The following is an 11170-nucleotide window of genomic DNA, read 5'->3' on the forward strand; positions in this document are numbered from 1 at the left end:
CGAGATGTGATTCATGGAGTCGCAAGGAGTCGGACACGACTGAGGAACTGAACTGAACTGAACTGAACTGAGTGGTCTAGCGATTTTCCCTACTTTCTTCAATTTAAGTCTGAATTTGGCAATAAGGTGTTCTGAGCCACAGCCAGCTCCCAGCCTTGTTTTTGCTGACTGTAAAGAGCTTCTCCATCTTTGGCTGTAAAGAATCTAATCAATTTGATTTTGGTTGGACCATCTGGTGATGTCAATGTGTAGAGTCTTCTCTTGTGTTGTTGGAAGAGGGTGTTTGCTATGACTAGTGTGTTCTCTCCGAAAAACTTTATTAGCTTTTGTCCTGCTTCATTCTATACTCCAAGGCTAAATTTGCCCATTACTCCAGATATTTCTTGACCTCCTACTTTTGCATTCGATTCCTGTATAGTGAAATGGAAATCTTTTTTGGGTGTTAATTCTAGAAGGTCTTGTAGATCTTCATAGAATCATTCAGCTTCTTCAGCATTACTGTCTGGGGCATAGGTTTGTATTACTGTGATATTTAATGGTTTGCCTTGGAAATGAGCAAAAATCATTCTGTTGTTTTTGAGATTGCATCCAGTACTGCATTTTGGACTCTTTTGCTGACTATGATGTCTACGCCATATCTTTTAAGGGATTCTTGCCTGCAGTTGTAGAGATAATGGTCATCTGAGTTAAATTTGCCCATTCCAGTCCATTTTAGTTTGCTTATTCCTAAAATATCGATGTTCACTCTTACCATCTACTGTTTGACCACTTCCAATTTGACTTGATTCATGGACCCACCATTCCAGGTTCCTATGCAATATATTGCTCTTTACAGTATTGGATTTCACTTCCATCACCAGTTACATCCACAACTATGTTTTGTTTTTTCTTTGGCTCTGTCTCTTCATTCTCTCTGAAGTTATTTCTCCACTGATCTTCAGTAGCATATTGGGCACCTACAGACCTGGGGAGTTCTTCTTTCAGTGTCCTATCTTTTTGCCTTTTCCTTCTGTTCTTGGGGTTCTCAAGGCAGGAATTCTGAAGTGGTTTGCCATTCCCTTCTCCAGTGGACCACTTTTTGTCAGAACTCCCCACCATGACATGTCTGTCTTGGGTGGTCCTACACGGCATGGCTTATAGTTTCATTGGGTTAGGCAAGGCTGTGGTCCATGTGATCAGATTGGCTAGTTTTCTGTGATTGTGGTTTGGCTATAATCATTTAGTCAAAGCATTATCTGTCTATAATCATTTATTAATTTCAGGAGTCTTTTTTTTTTCAACTTTTTCAAATTTTCTACATAGACAATCAAGTTAGCAACCAAAATTTGTTTATTCCTTCCTAATTTGTATACCCTTTGATCTCCTTCTTTTATTGCATCAACTAGAACTTCCAGTATGATGTTGAATAGGAGTAGGGAGAGGGGACATGGGAGGGAGAAAGGGAGCATATTTTCTTGCAGCTAACATTATGGGAAAGTTTTGAATGTCTCACATTTTAGGTACAATATTAATGGCAAGTTTCTTTGAAAACAATCCTTATCAAGTTTAAGAAGTTCCCATCTTGTCTCTCTCTTTTTTTAAATCACAAATGAGTATTGGATTTTGTCAGTTGCTTTTTCTGCATTTGTTGATATGACCGCATTATTTTTCTTTTTTGTCTGTTGATGTGAATAATTATATTAATTGATCTCTAAATATTGAATGAACCTCTTATACCAAGGTAAATCCCACTTGATTGTGGTGTATAATTCATTTTATGCATTGTTGAACTCCATCCACTAATAATTTGTTGAGAATTTTGCATTCTTGTTTATGAGAGATAATGGTCTGTAGATTTTTCTTGTAATGTTTTTGCTTGTTGTTGACATTAGGACAATGCTGGTCTTATGGAATGAATTAAGAAGTATTCCCTCTTTCTATTCTTAGAAAGAGATTTAGAGAATTGTTATCATTTCTTTCTTAAATCTTTGATAGAATTCACCAGTGAATCCATCTGGGCCTCGGGTTTCTGATTTGGAAGATTGTTAATTATTGATTCAATTTCTTTACTAGATATAAATCTTTTCAGATTCTTTATTTCTTGTGTGAGTTTTGGCATATTGTGTATTTCAAGAATTTTTTTTCCATATAATTTATCAAACTTATGGGCATAGAGTTTTTAATATATTCTTTTATTATCTTTTTAATGTCCATGGAATCTATAGAGATGACCCAGTTTATTTTTGTGATATTAGTAATTTGTGTCTTCACTCTTTTTTCTTTGTTGGCCTAGTTAGAGGCTTATCAGTTTTAATGATCTTTTCAAAGAACCAGATTTTGGTTTTATTGATTGGTTTCTGAATAATTCTCTGTTTTCAACTCCATTGAGTTTTGCTCTAATTTTTATTATTTCTTTTCTTCTGCTTACTTTGTATTCAATTTGTTCTTCTTTTTCTAGTTTCCTAGGGTGGAAACATTAGATTATTTATTTTAAACATTTCTTAATCTTGGTCTAAGTACTACTATCACTGCATCCCACAAATTTTGAAAAGTTTTGTTTCTTATTTCCCCTAGGTCAAAACATTAAAAAATTTTATTTGATGCTTCTTGTATAAATCATGTATTAGAAATATGTTGTTTACTGTCCATCTGTTTTTGAGATTTTCTCATTATTTTTCTGGTACTAATTTATAGTTTGATTTCATTGCAGTCTGGGATCAGACATTGTATGATATGAAAGCAAAAGTGAAGTTGCTCAGTCATGTCAGACTCTTTGCAACCCCATGGACTGTAGCCTAGCAGGGTCCTCCGTCCATGGGATTTTCCAGGCAAGAATACTGGAGAGGTTTGCAATTTCCTTCTCCAGGAGATCTTCCCGACCCAGGGATTGAACCCAGGTCTCCTGCATAGTAGCAGACACTTTACCAACTAAGCCACCAGAGAAGTTTTGTATGATTTAAGTTATTTTAAAATAGCATAGTTGTGTTTTTGTGGCCCCAAATGTTATCTGCTTTGGTTATTATTCTATGTGGGCTTGAAATAGCAGTGTGCTCCATTGTAGTTGGATTAAGTTGTCCATGAAAAATGAAAACTAAAGTTTAGTCCCTCAGTCATGTCCAACTCTGTGACCCCATGGACTGTAGCCTGCTAGGCTCCTCTGTCTGTGGAATTCTCTAGGCAAGAATACTGGAGTGTAGCCATTCCATTTCCAGGGGATCTTCCTGACTCAGGAACTGAAGCCAGGCCTCTTGCACTGCAGGCAGATTCTTTACCATCTGAGCCATCAGGGTGTCATTTATATCTGACTGATTGAAGGTGTTGAGTTCAACTATGTCCTTACTGACTTTTTACCTGCCAGACCTGTTCTTTTTTTAAACTTTAAAAAAAAAATATATTGGAGAATAGTTGAATAGCAATGTTGTGTTGCAATGTTGAGCTATTTTCAGGAGTATAGCAAAGTGATTCAGTTATACCTATACATGAACTTATTCCTTTTCAAATTCTTTTCCCATTTAGATTGTTATATAATATTGAACAGAGTTCTCTGTGCTATACTGTAGGCCCTTGTTGGATATCTATTTTAAATATAACATGTGTGGATGTATTCATTTTTTTAAAGATTTAAATGATTTTTATAGAAAAAATTTCCATAATGGATTGATTACATGCAGGGCAAATATATTCATTTTTGATAGAGGTGTTTTGAAATCTCCAACTATGATGTTGGATTCACTGATATCTCTTTGTAGCACAAACTTTGGAAAATTCTGAGAGATGGGAATACCAGACGATCTGACTTGCCTCTTGAGAAACCTATATGCAGGTCAGGAAGCAACAGTTAGAACTGGACATGGAACAACAGACTGGTTCCAAATAGGAAAAGAAGTACGTCAAAGCTGTATATTGTCACCCTGCTTATTTAACTTATATGCAGAGTACATCATGAGAAATGCTGGGCTGGATGAAGCACAAGCTGGAACCAAGATTGCTAGGAGAAATATCAATAACCTCAGATATGCAGGTGACACCACCCTTATGGCAGAAAGTGAAGAAGAACTAAAGAGCCTCTTGATGAAAGTAAAAGAGGAGAGTGAAAAGTTGGCTTAAAGCTCAACATTCAGAAAAATAAGATCATGGTAACCGGTCCCATCATTTCATGGCAAATAGATGGGGAAACAGTTGCTCACTTTATTTTTCTGGTCTCCAAAATCACTGCAGATGGTGACTGCAGGCATAAAATTAAAAAAGACTTGCTCCTTGGAAGGAAAGTTATGACCAACCTAGACAGCATATTAAAAAGCTGAGACATTACTTTGTCAACAAATGTCCATCTAGTCAAGGCTATGGTTTTTCCAGTGGTCATGTATGGAAGTGAGAGTTGGACTGTGAAGAAAGCTGAGTGCTGAAGAATTGATGCTTTTGAACTGTGGTGTTGGAGAAGACTCTTGAGAGTCCTTTGGACTGCAAGGAGATCCAACCAGTCCATCCTAAAGGAGATCAGTCCTGGGTGTTCATTGGAAGAACTGATGTTGAACCTGAAACTCTAATACTTGGGCCACCTGCTGCAAAGAGCTGACTTGTTTGAAAAGACCCTGATGCTAGGAAAGATTGAGGGCAGGAGGAGAAGGGGACAACAGAGGATGCGATGGCTGGATGGCATCACCGAGTCGATGGACATGGGTTTGGGTGGACTCTGGGAGTTGGTGATGGACAGGGAGGCCTGGCATGCTGCAGTTCACAGGGTCGTAAAGAGTTGAACATGACTGAGTGACTAAATTGAACTGATCTGAAGTTTTTGCCTCACATAATATCATGCTCTATTGTTGCTGCTACTGCTGCTTCTAAGTCGCTTCAGTCATGTCCGACTCTGTGCGACCCCATAGATGGCAGCCCACCAGGCTCCCCCATCCCTGGGATTCTCCAGGCAAGAACAGATGCATACATATTTAGCTTGGAGTACTGACCTCCTTATCATTACCTAATACACTTCTGTATTTATGTTTGATAACTTTCCTTATTCTGAAGTTAGCTATTTCAGCTGTCTGAAATTATGCCTGCTTTCTTTTTCTTGTGTTAGCATGATATTAATATATTTTTCTTCATTTATTTCCTTTTCAGCTATATGTGTTTTTATATTTAATGTGGGTTTCTTTTAAACAAAAAGAAATTGGATCCTGTTTTTAGTCCACTCTGACAGTCTCTTGATGCATTTTTATTGGCTTTACAAGATTTACAATATTGGCTTTACAATATTGTGCTATTTTCTGCTGTAAGACAAAGTGAATCAGCTATAAGTATACATATATTCTCTTCCTCTCTTGATACATTTAGACCATTGACATTCAGAGTGTTCATTGGTATAGTGGGATTAATATCTGTTCTTTTCATTGTGTGCATGTGATTCTATTCATTAGTTTTCTATATATTGCCTTTGTTCTTTGTTCCTATTTTTGTCCTCTACTCCTTGTTGCCTTTTTTGGTTTAATTGAGCATTTTATATGTTTCCATTTTCTTTTCTTCCTTATTTTATGGGTTACACTTCTTTTATTGATTTTTATTGATTTTGTTTTTATTTTACTTTTTAGTGGCTACCCTAGAGTTTGCAGTACCTATTTACTAACTAGTTTCACCTGAGGGCAGCTTTTGTTAGTAACAACATAGTGTTCTAGTGCATTTCAAAATGGTTGCCCCTCTTCCTCCTGGAAGTAGGAGGAAAATTTTCACTGATATTTACTGTAGGAACCTGGTCAGATTCCTGGAGGTAAATTTCACAGTACTGTGGGGGATATTCTCTATGATAGGTTTCTCTGGAATTTTTAACTGCCATGTTTTTTACACTGAGGCTCCGACGATTTGTCAATTATAGTTCAGGTTTTCCCATTCCCACCCTGGATCCTCAGGTGGTTTCTGCTTGTGAGCCTGTGTTCTGGTAAGCTGTGATTCACCGCATTTGCCTACCTGTTTCTCCAATTTGGAGGGCAGAGGTTTGTTCTATGCCCTCCTGTCTCTTAATTAAGTTATTGATCTAAAATTTTCTTTTTTATTATTGAAGTATGCTGTGTTGTGCTTAGTTGCTTCTGACTCTTTGTGACCCATGGACTGTAACCCGCCAGGCTCTTCTGTCCACGGGGATTCTCCAGGCAAGAGCACTGGGGTGGGTTACCATGCCTTCCTCCAGGGGATCTTCCCAACCCAGGGATCAAACCCAGGTCTCCCATATTGCAGGTGGATTCTTTACTGCCTGAACGACCAAGGAAGCCCATGAATACTCGAGTGGGTAACCTATCCCTTCTCCAGGTGATCTTCCTGACCCATGAATTGAACTGGGGTCTCTTGCATTGCAGGTGGGTTCTTTACCAGCTGAGCTACCAAGGAAGCCCTTATTGAAGTATAGCTAGTTTACAACATTGTGCCAATTTCTGCTGTACAGCAAAGTGACTCAGTAATACACATATTGTCATTCTTTTTAAATGGTTTTTTCCATTATGGTTTATCACAGGATATTGTGGTAGCTAAGATGGTAAAGGATCTGCCTGCAATGCAGAAGACCTGGGTTCAATACCTGCTTTGGGAAGATCCCCTGAAGAAGGGAATGGCAACCCACTCCAGGATTCCTGCCTGGAGAACTCCATGGACAGAGGAGCCTGGAGGGTTATAGTCCATGCAGTTGCAAAGAGTCAGACATGGTTAAGTGACTAACCCTTTCACTTTCATTGACTATAGTTTCCTATGCTATAAGTAGGACCTTTCTGCTTATTCAAAAGTTATTAATTTTAAAATTTGTTGAGCTTTGTAGTGCTGTTTAAGATGGAGTGGCATCTTCCAAGCACCTTACATGCAGAACTGGAAATCAAGTGTCACCAGTAAATGTTTAAAAAAAAAGTCTTGAAATAATTATAGGTATGCAGGAAATTACAAAAATATTAGAATGCTGTATACTATTCACCAAGCTTCTTTAAATAGTGACATTTCACCAATGGATTTTTATCAAATAGGGAAAAAATAATAGAAATCTTACATAAACTTCTAGAGAATAGAAGAGTCACTACCAACTTTCTTAATGAAGTCAGCATCATCTGGATATCAATATTTGATAAGGAAAATGCACATAGGAGAAAGCACAGGGTAATCTCTCTGATTAAAAAATTATAAAAATTGTAAAAAAATGATAGCTAATGATTTATGAAAATTAAACATATTATGACCAAATGGGGGTTATATCAATAATACAAGAGTGATTTAAGATTTTAAAATTGGTATAATTCACCCATATTAACAGATACAAGGGAAAATCAAATGATCTTATGATGAGAAAACATGTATGATTAAATTTAAACCCCTATATAAAAGAACACTCAGTGAACTAGGAATGAAAGGGAACATCCTTAATTTGATGAGGTGGATCTCCCCAAAACCAATAGTAATATTCCATGATGAAATGTTGAAATCTTTCCCTCTGGGATCAAAAACAGTGGAAAATCTTATACTTTATATTCTAGTTGTGCTACTTCAAGAAGAAATGTCTATTTTAGGGCAGTTGGGCACTTTCCCTTTATGGAAGATCCAAAAATCAATGGGCAGTATTCAAAAGTAGGCCTGCCAACAGGCGTTTCCTATGAAGAAATCCATTGTCTTTAAAGGAAAGGGTTTGACCAAGAAATGCAGTGACCTAATCCAACTATTTTAAATAGCTTAATTGTATGTTTTGTTCTATTTGGATTGGATGGTAACTATGAAATTAAAGATGATGCATTTTGCTAATGTTGAAATCTGGCTGGACTATGATTAATGAGATGTCTCATATTCTAGTCACATTGATTGCCTTAATCATTATCCATATCTTTTTTCATACCTTAATTACAATATGAATTTTTATACTTTTCAGTAGACTGACATTTTGAATTTTCCCACATTTGATGACTACTCTAGTTCTCCCTTATCTATTTATTTTAATAATATGATTTTATATTGGGAATTTTAGAGGTCAACAATCAACTTTTTCCCAATGCTTTGAAAATTGACTCTACTTGAATGAAATGCACTATTTTAGGAAGTCTACTGTTCCACTGCTGAAAAGTTAATTGTTGGGAAATTCTTCATTTCTCAGCAGATTCAAATATATTCCTTGTGAGTACAGTTCCATGTTTAACTCATTGATTATTCAAACTTTCCTCTTTTTCCTTATCACATCATCACATTTGACTCACCATCTTCAGTACTTTATTTTAATTCTATATGTTTTATTTTATTTTATTGTTAACATTTCATTTATTCTAGAAATCTTCTAGACAAAGACTCTGGCATTGTTCCCTCAGCTGCCATCTCACACAGTTAGGCATAATTGAAGAGATGTATGATACACACAGTGGAGAACACTGCTGCATTAGGTCCTTTGAAACTTATTTTTTCTAGTTACTGACAATGGACCCCAGACTTGCATATTTCTTTCCTGAAAATTTTAATACATAAAATGATACAAAAATGATCTTTCCTCTCATAGCCTTACATAATAACATATCAATGCAATAACATGTCATTACAAGAACTTTACTTCCATGAAGGCAGGAATAATTGTCTCTCTTACAATACCATGTACATGAAACCTAGCACCAAGGTTGGCATATAGATAGAATGTGGTACATATTCATGGAATGGATTAGTGATGACCTTCTCTAAAATGTATTCACATCAGCATCCAAGAAGGTTGTTCACCAATAATAGACGTGCCAGGGATGGTGACAAAATCTGTCAATTTACCTCTTCTTTTTCATCTTCTATTAAGACCATTAGGGTTTCTTGATTGGAGGGGTTAGTATGTAGCCAGAAGATGATTGCAAGAAGATGGTTCCCTAATCTCCATTGTCATTCTACCTTCTACCCCACCTTCTAGATTAATTCTTGGTTCTTCAGGTTGTTGCTTAATGCAGAAGCACAGCTGGCACAGGTTTTGGGCAGGGACAGATGATAATTGCTTTGTGATGCTTGTTATGACCTGGTTTCTAAACATCCTGCTCTTGAAAAACCTATAATGTTGGTTTTCTGATGATTTGTGCAAATCATTGTTTGGATTGATATGAAAAATAGGACTTTATAGAGGGTCATTATGACAATAGGAATTCCCCGTGGCTCAGCAGTAAAGAAACTGCCTGCAATGCAGGAGTCACAGGATTGCACGTTCAATCCCTGTATCAGGGAAGATCCCCTGGAGGAAGGCATGGCAACCCACTCCAATTTTCTTGCCTGGAAAATTCCATAGACAGAGGAGCCTGCCAGGCTATGGTCCATACGGTCTCAGAGAGTCAGACATGATTGAAGTGACAGCATGCTTGCATGCATTATGACAATAATGCTAAGAATTATGTTCACAAAGATGTAAAATGCCCTCTGTAGTCAAATGGCAAGAGAAAAGGAATGGGGAATCTTTAATTTTTGCTTTATAAACATTTTCAAGAAATATAACTGCTATGCTAAGTCTAGATTAATATTCCTATATAAAATAGATCTACAGTGAGTATAACTTTTGTTGCTCAAATGACAGTATTATATGTATGATGTTTCAATTGATAACAAATTTGATCCAGATTCTAACAAAGACTATACATCTTTGTATGTACCAAATGCTTTTGCTCTCATAGTTTATATCAATAAGTTTGCTATGACATTTAAAGGTTTAAAGAAGCCAATAAAATTATAGAATTTAGAATCTTTTCTTTTTCTAGCTTTCAAAAATACCAATTTGGATGTTTAAAAGCATACCGAGGAATATTTGAAAATAATAAACATAAAAAAACATTTTCACAAAACTGCAAGAGGTCTCTCTCTATATATAGATCATACAGACTATATATATATATAACTATGTATGAATATATATGTATTTATATATATGTGTGTGTATGTACATATGACATACATATGTATATAATATGTAATGTTCATGCATATATACATTTTATATATGGACATTTGAATTTTTATGAAATGAAAATACACATTTTTATTTTTAAAAATTTTAAGTCTTTACTGAATTTCTTACAATATTGCTCTTGTTTTATATTTTAGTTTTTTCGCCACAAGGCCTGTAGGGTCTTAGTTCCCTGATGAGGAATTGAACCTACATCCCACACCAGGAAACTGGTGGTCCAGTGGTCAAAACTTTTCTTTCAAATGCAGGGGGTGTGGGTTCAATTTCTGGTCAGAGAAAATGTACAGGATAGTGGGAAAGACTTAAAAAAATTTAGGACAAAAGTCCTAAAAATATGCATTTTGACTGGTTTTTACTATAGAATTCACTAATGGATTAAAAGTTCAAGATGACAGGAGGTGGCACTTGTTGCTGAAAGATTACCATCACTACTCCTGCAGGCCTTTCTTAATTATTCTGTCTTGGTTATTATTCTTTGGTTATTCTCTACTACCAAACTCTTCATAGGCTGCCTAGCATACAACCTTCTATTATATTGAATCAATTGTTAAAGAGTTTCAGTTAACTTGTCCTTACCTTTCCCACTATCTTGTTCATTTTCTCTGACCAATTCATTGCTTAAATATATAAAGGGAGCAGACAAGTCATGGGCAAACCACAGAAGAATCAATAAATGGTATACACAGGTGTAGAATACTCAGAAGTATCCTACATACTCTTTTCTCATTTTGACTAAAAAATGTCTTTGTTCCTATATTACTCATTCTCAACCTTTTGTTCCCTCACTACTCTGAAGATCTTTGGTTATCTGTGGAGATATGTTTAGTTGGGGCAAGGATTCCACTACCATTTAACGGTTAGAGACCAGTCACACACATAAGACCACTAACTACAATAAATAATTATCTGGTGCACAATAATAATGTTAATAATGCTGAAGTTGAAGAAAATTTTCCTGGATAACTTTTAAATATCTCTCATTAAGCTCAACGAATCTTGCTGCTATGCATAATCACACTGCCTTATTTTTCTTCCCTCATCTATATTTTTAACTGCTTAACATTTTAAGTGTAAGCAGAAGTACCATGGTCCACCCTTATCTGCTATTTCATTCTCCATGGATTTAGTTACTCATGGTCAAACTTGGTCTAAAAATATTCAATGCAAAATTCCAGATGAACATATCTTAATTTTTAAATTGTGCATCATTCTGGCTTGTGTGGTGAAATCTCACACTCTCCTGCTCTGTCCCACCCAGAATGTGAA

The sequence above is a fragment of the Oryx dammah genome, unplaced genomic scaffold, assembly GCF_014754425.2.
Source record: "Oryx dammah isolate SB20612 unplaced genomic scaffold, SCBI_Odam_1.1 HiC_scaffold_10, whole genome shotgun sequence".
NCBI classification, from domain to species: domain Eukaryota; kingdom Metazoa; phylum Chordata; class Mammalia; order Artiodactyla; family Bovidae; genus Oryx; species Oryx dammah.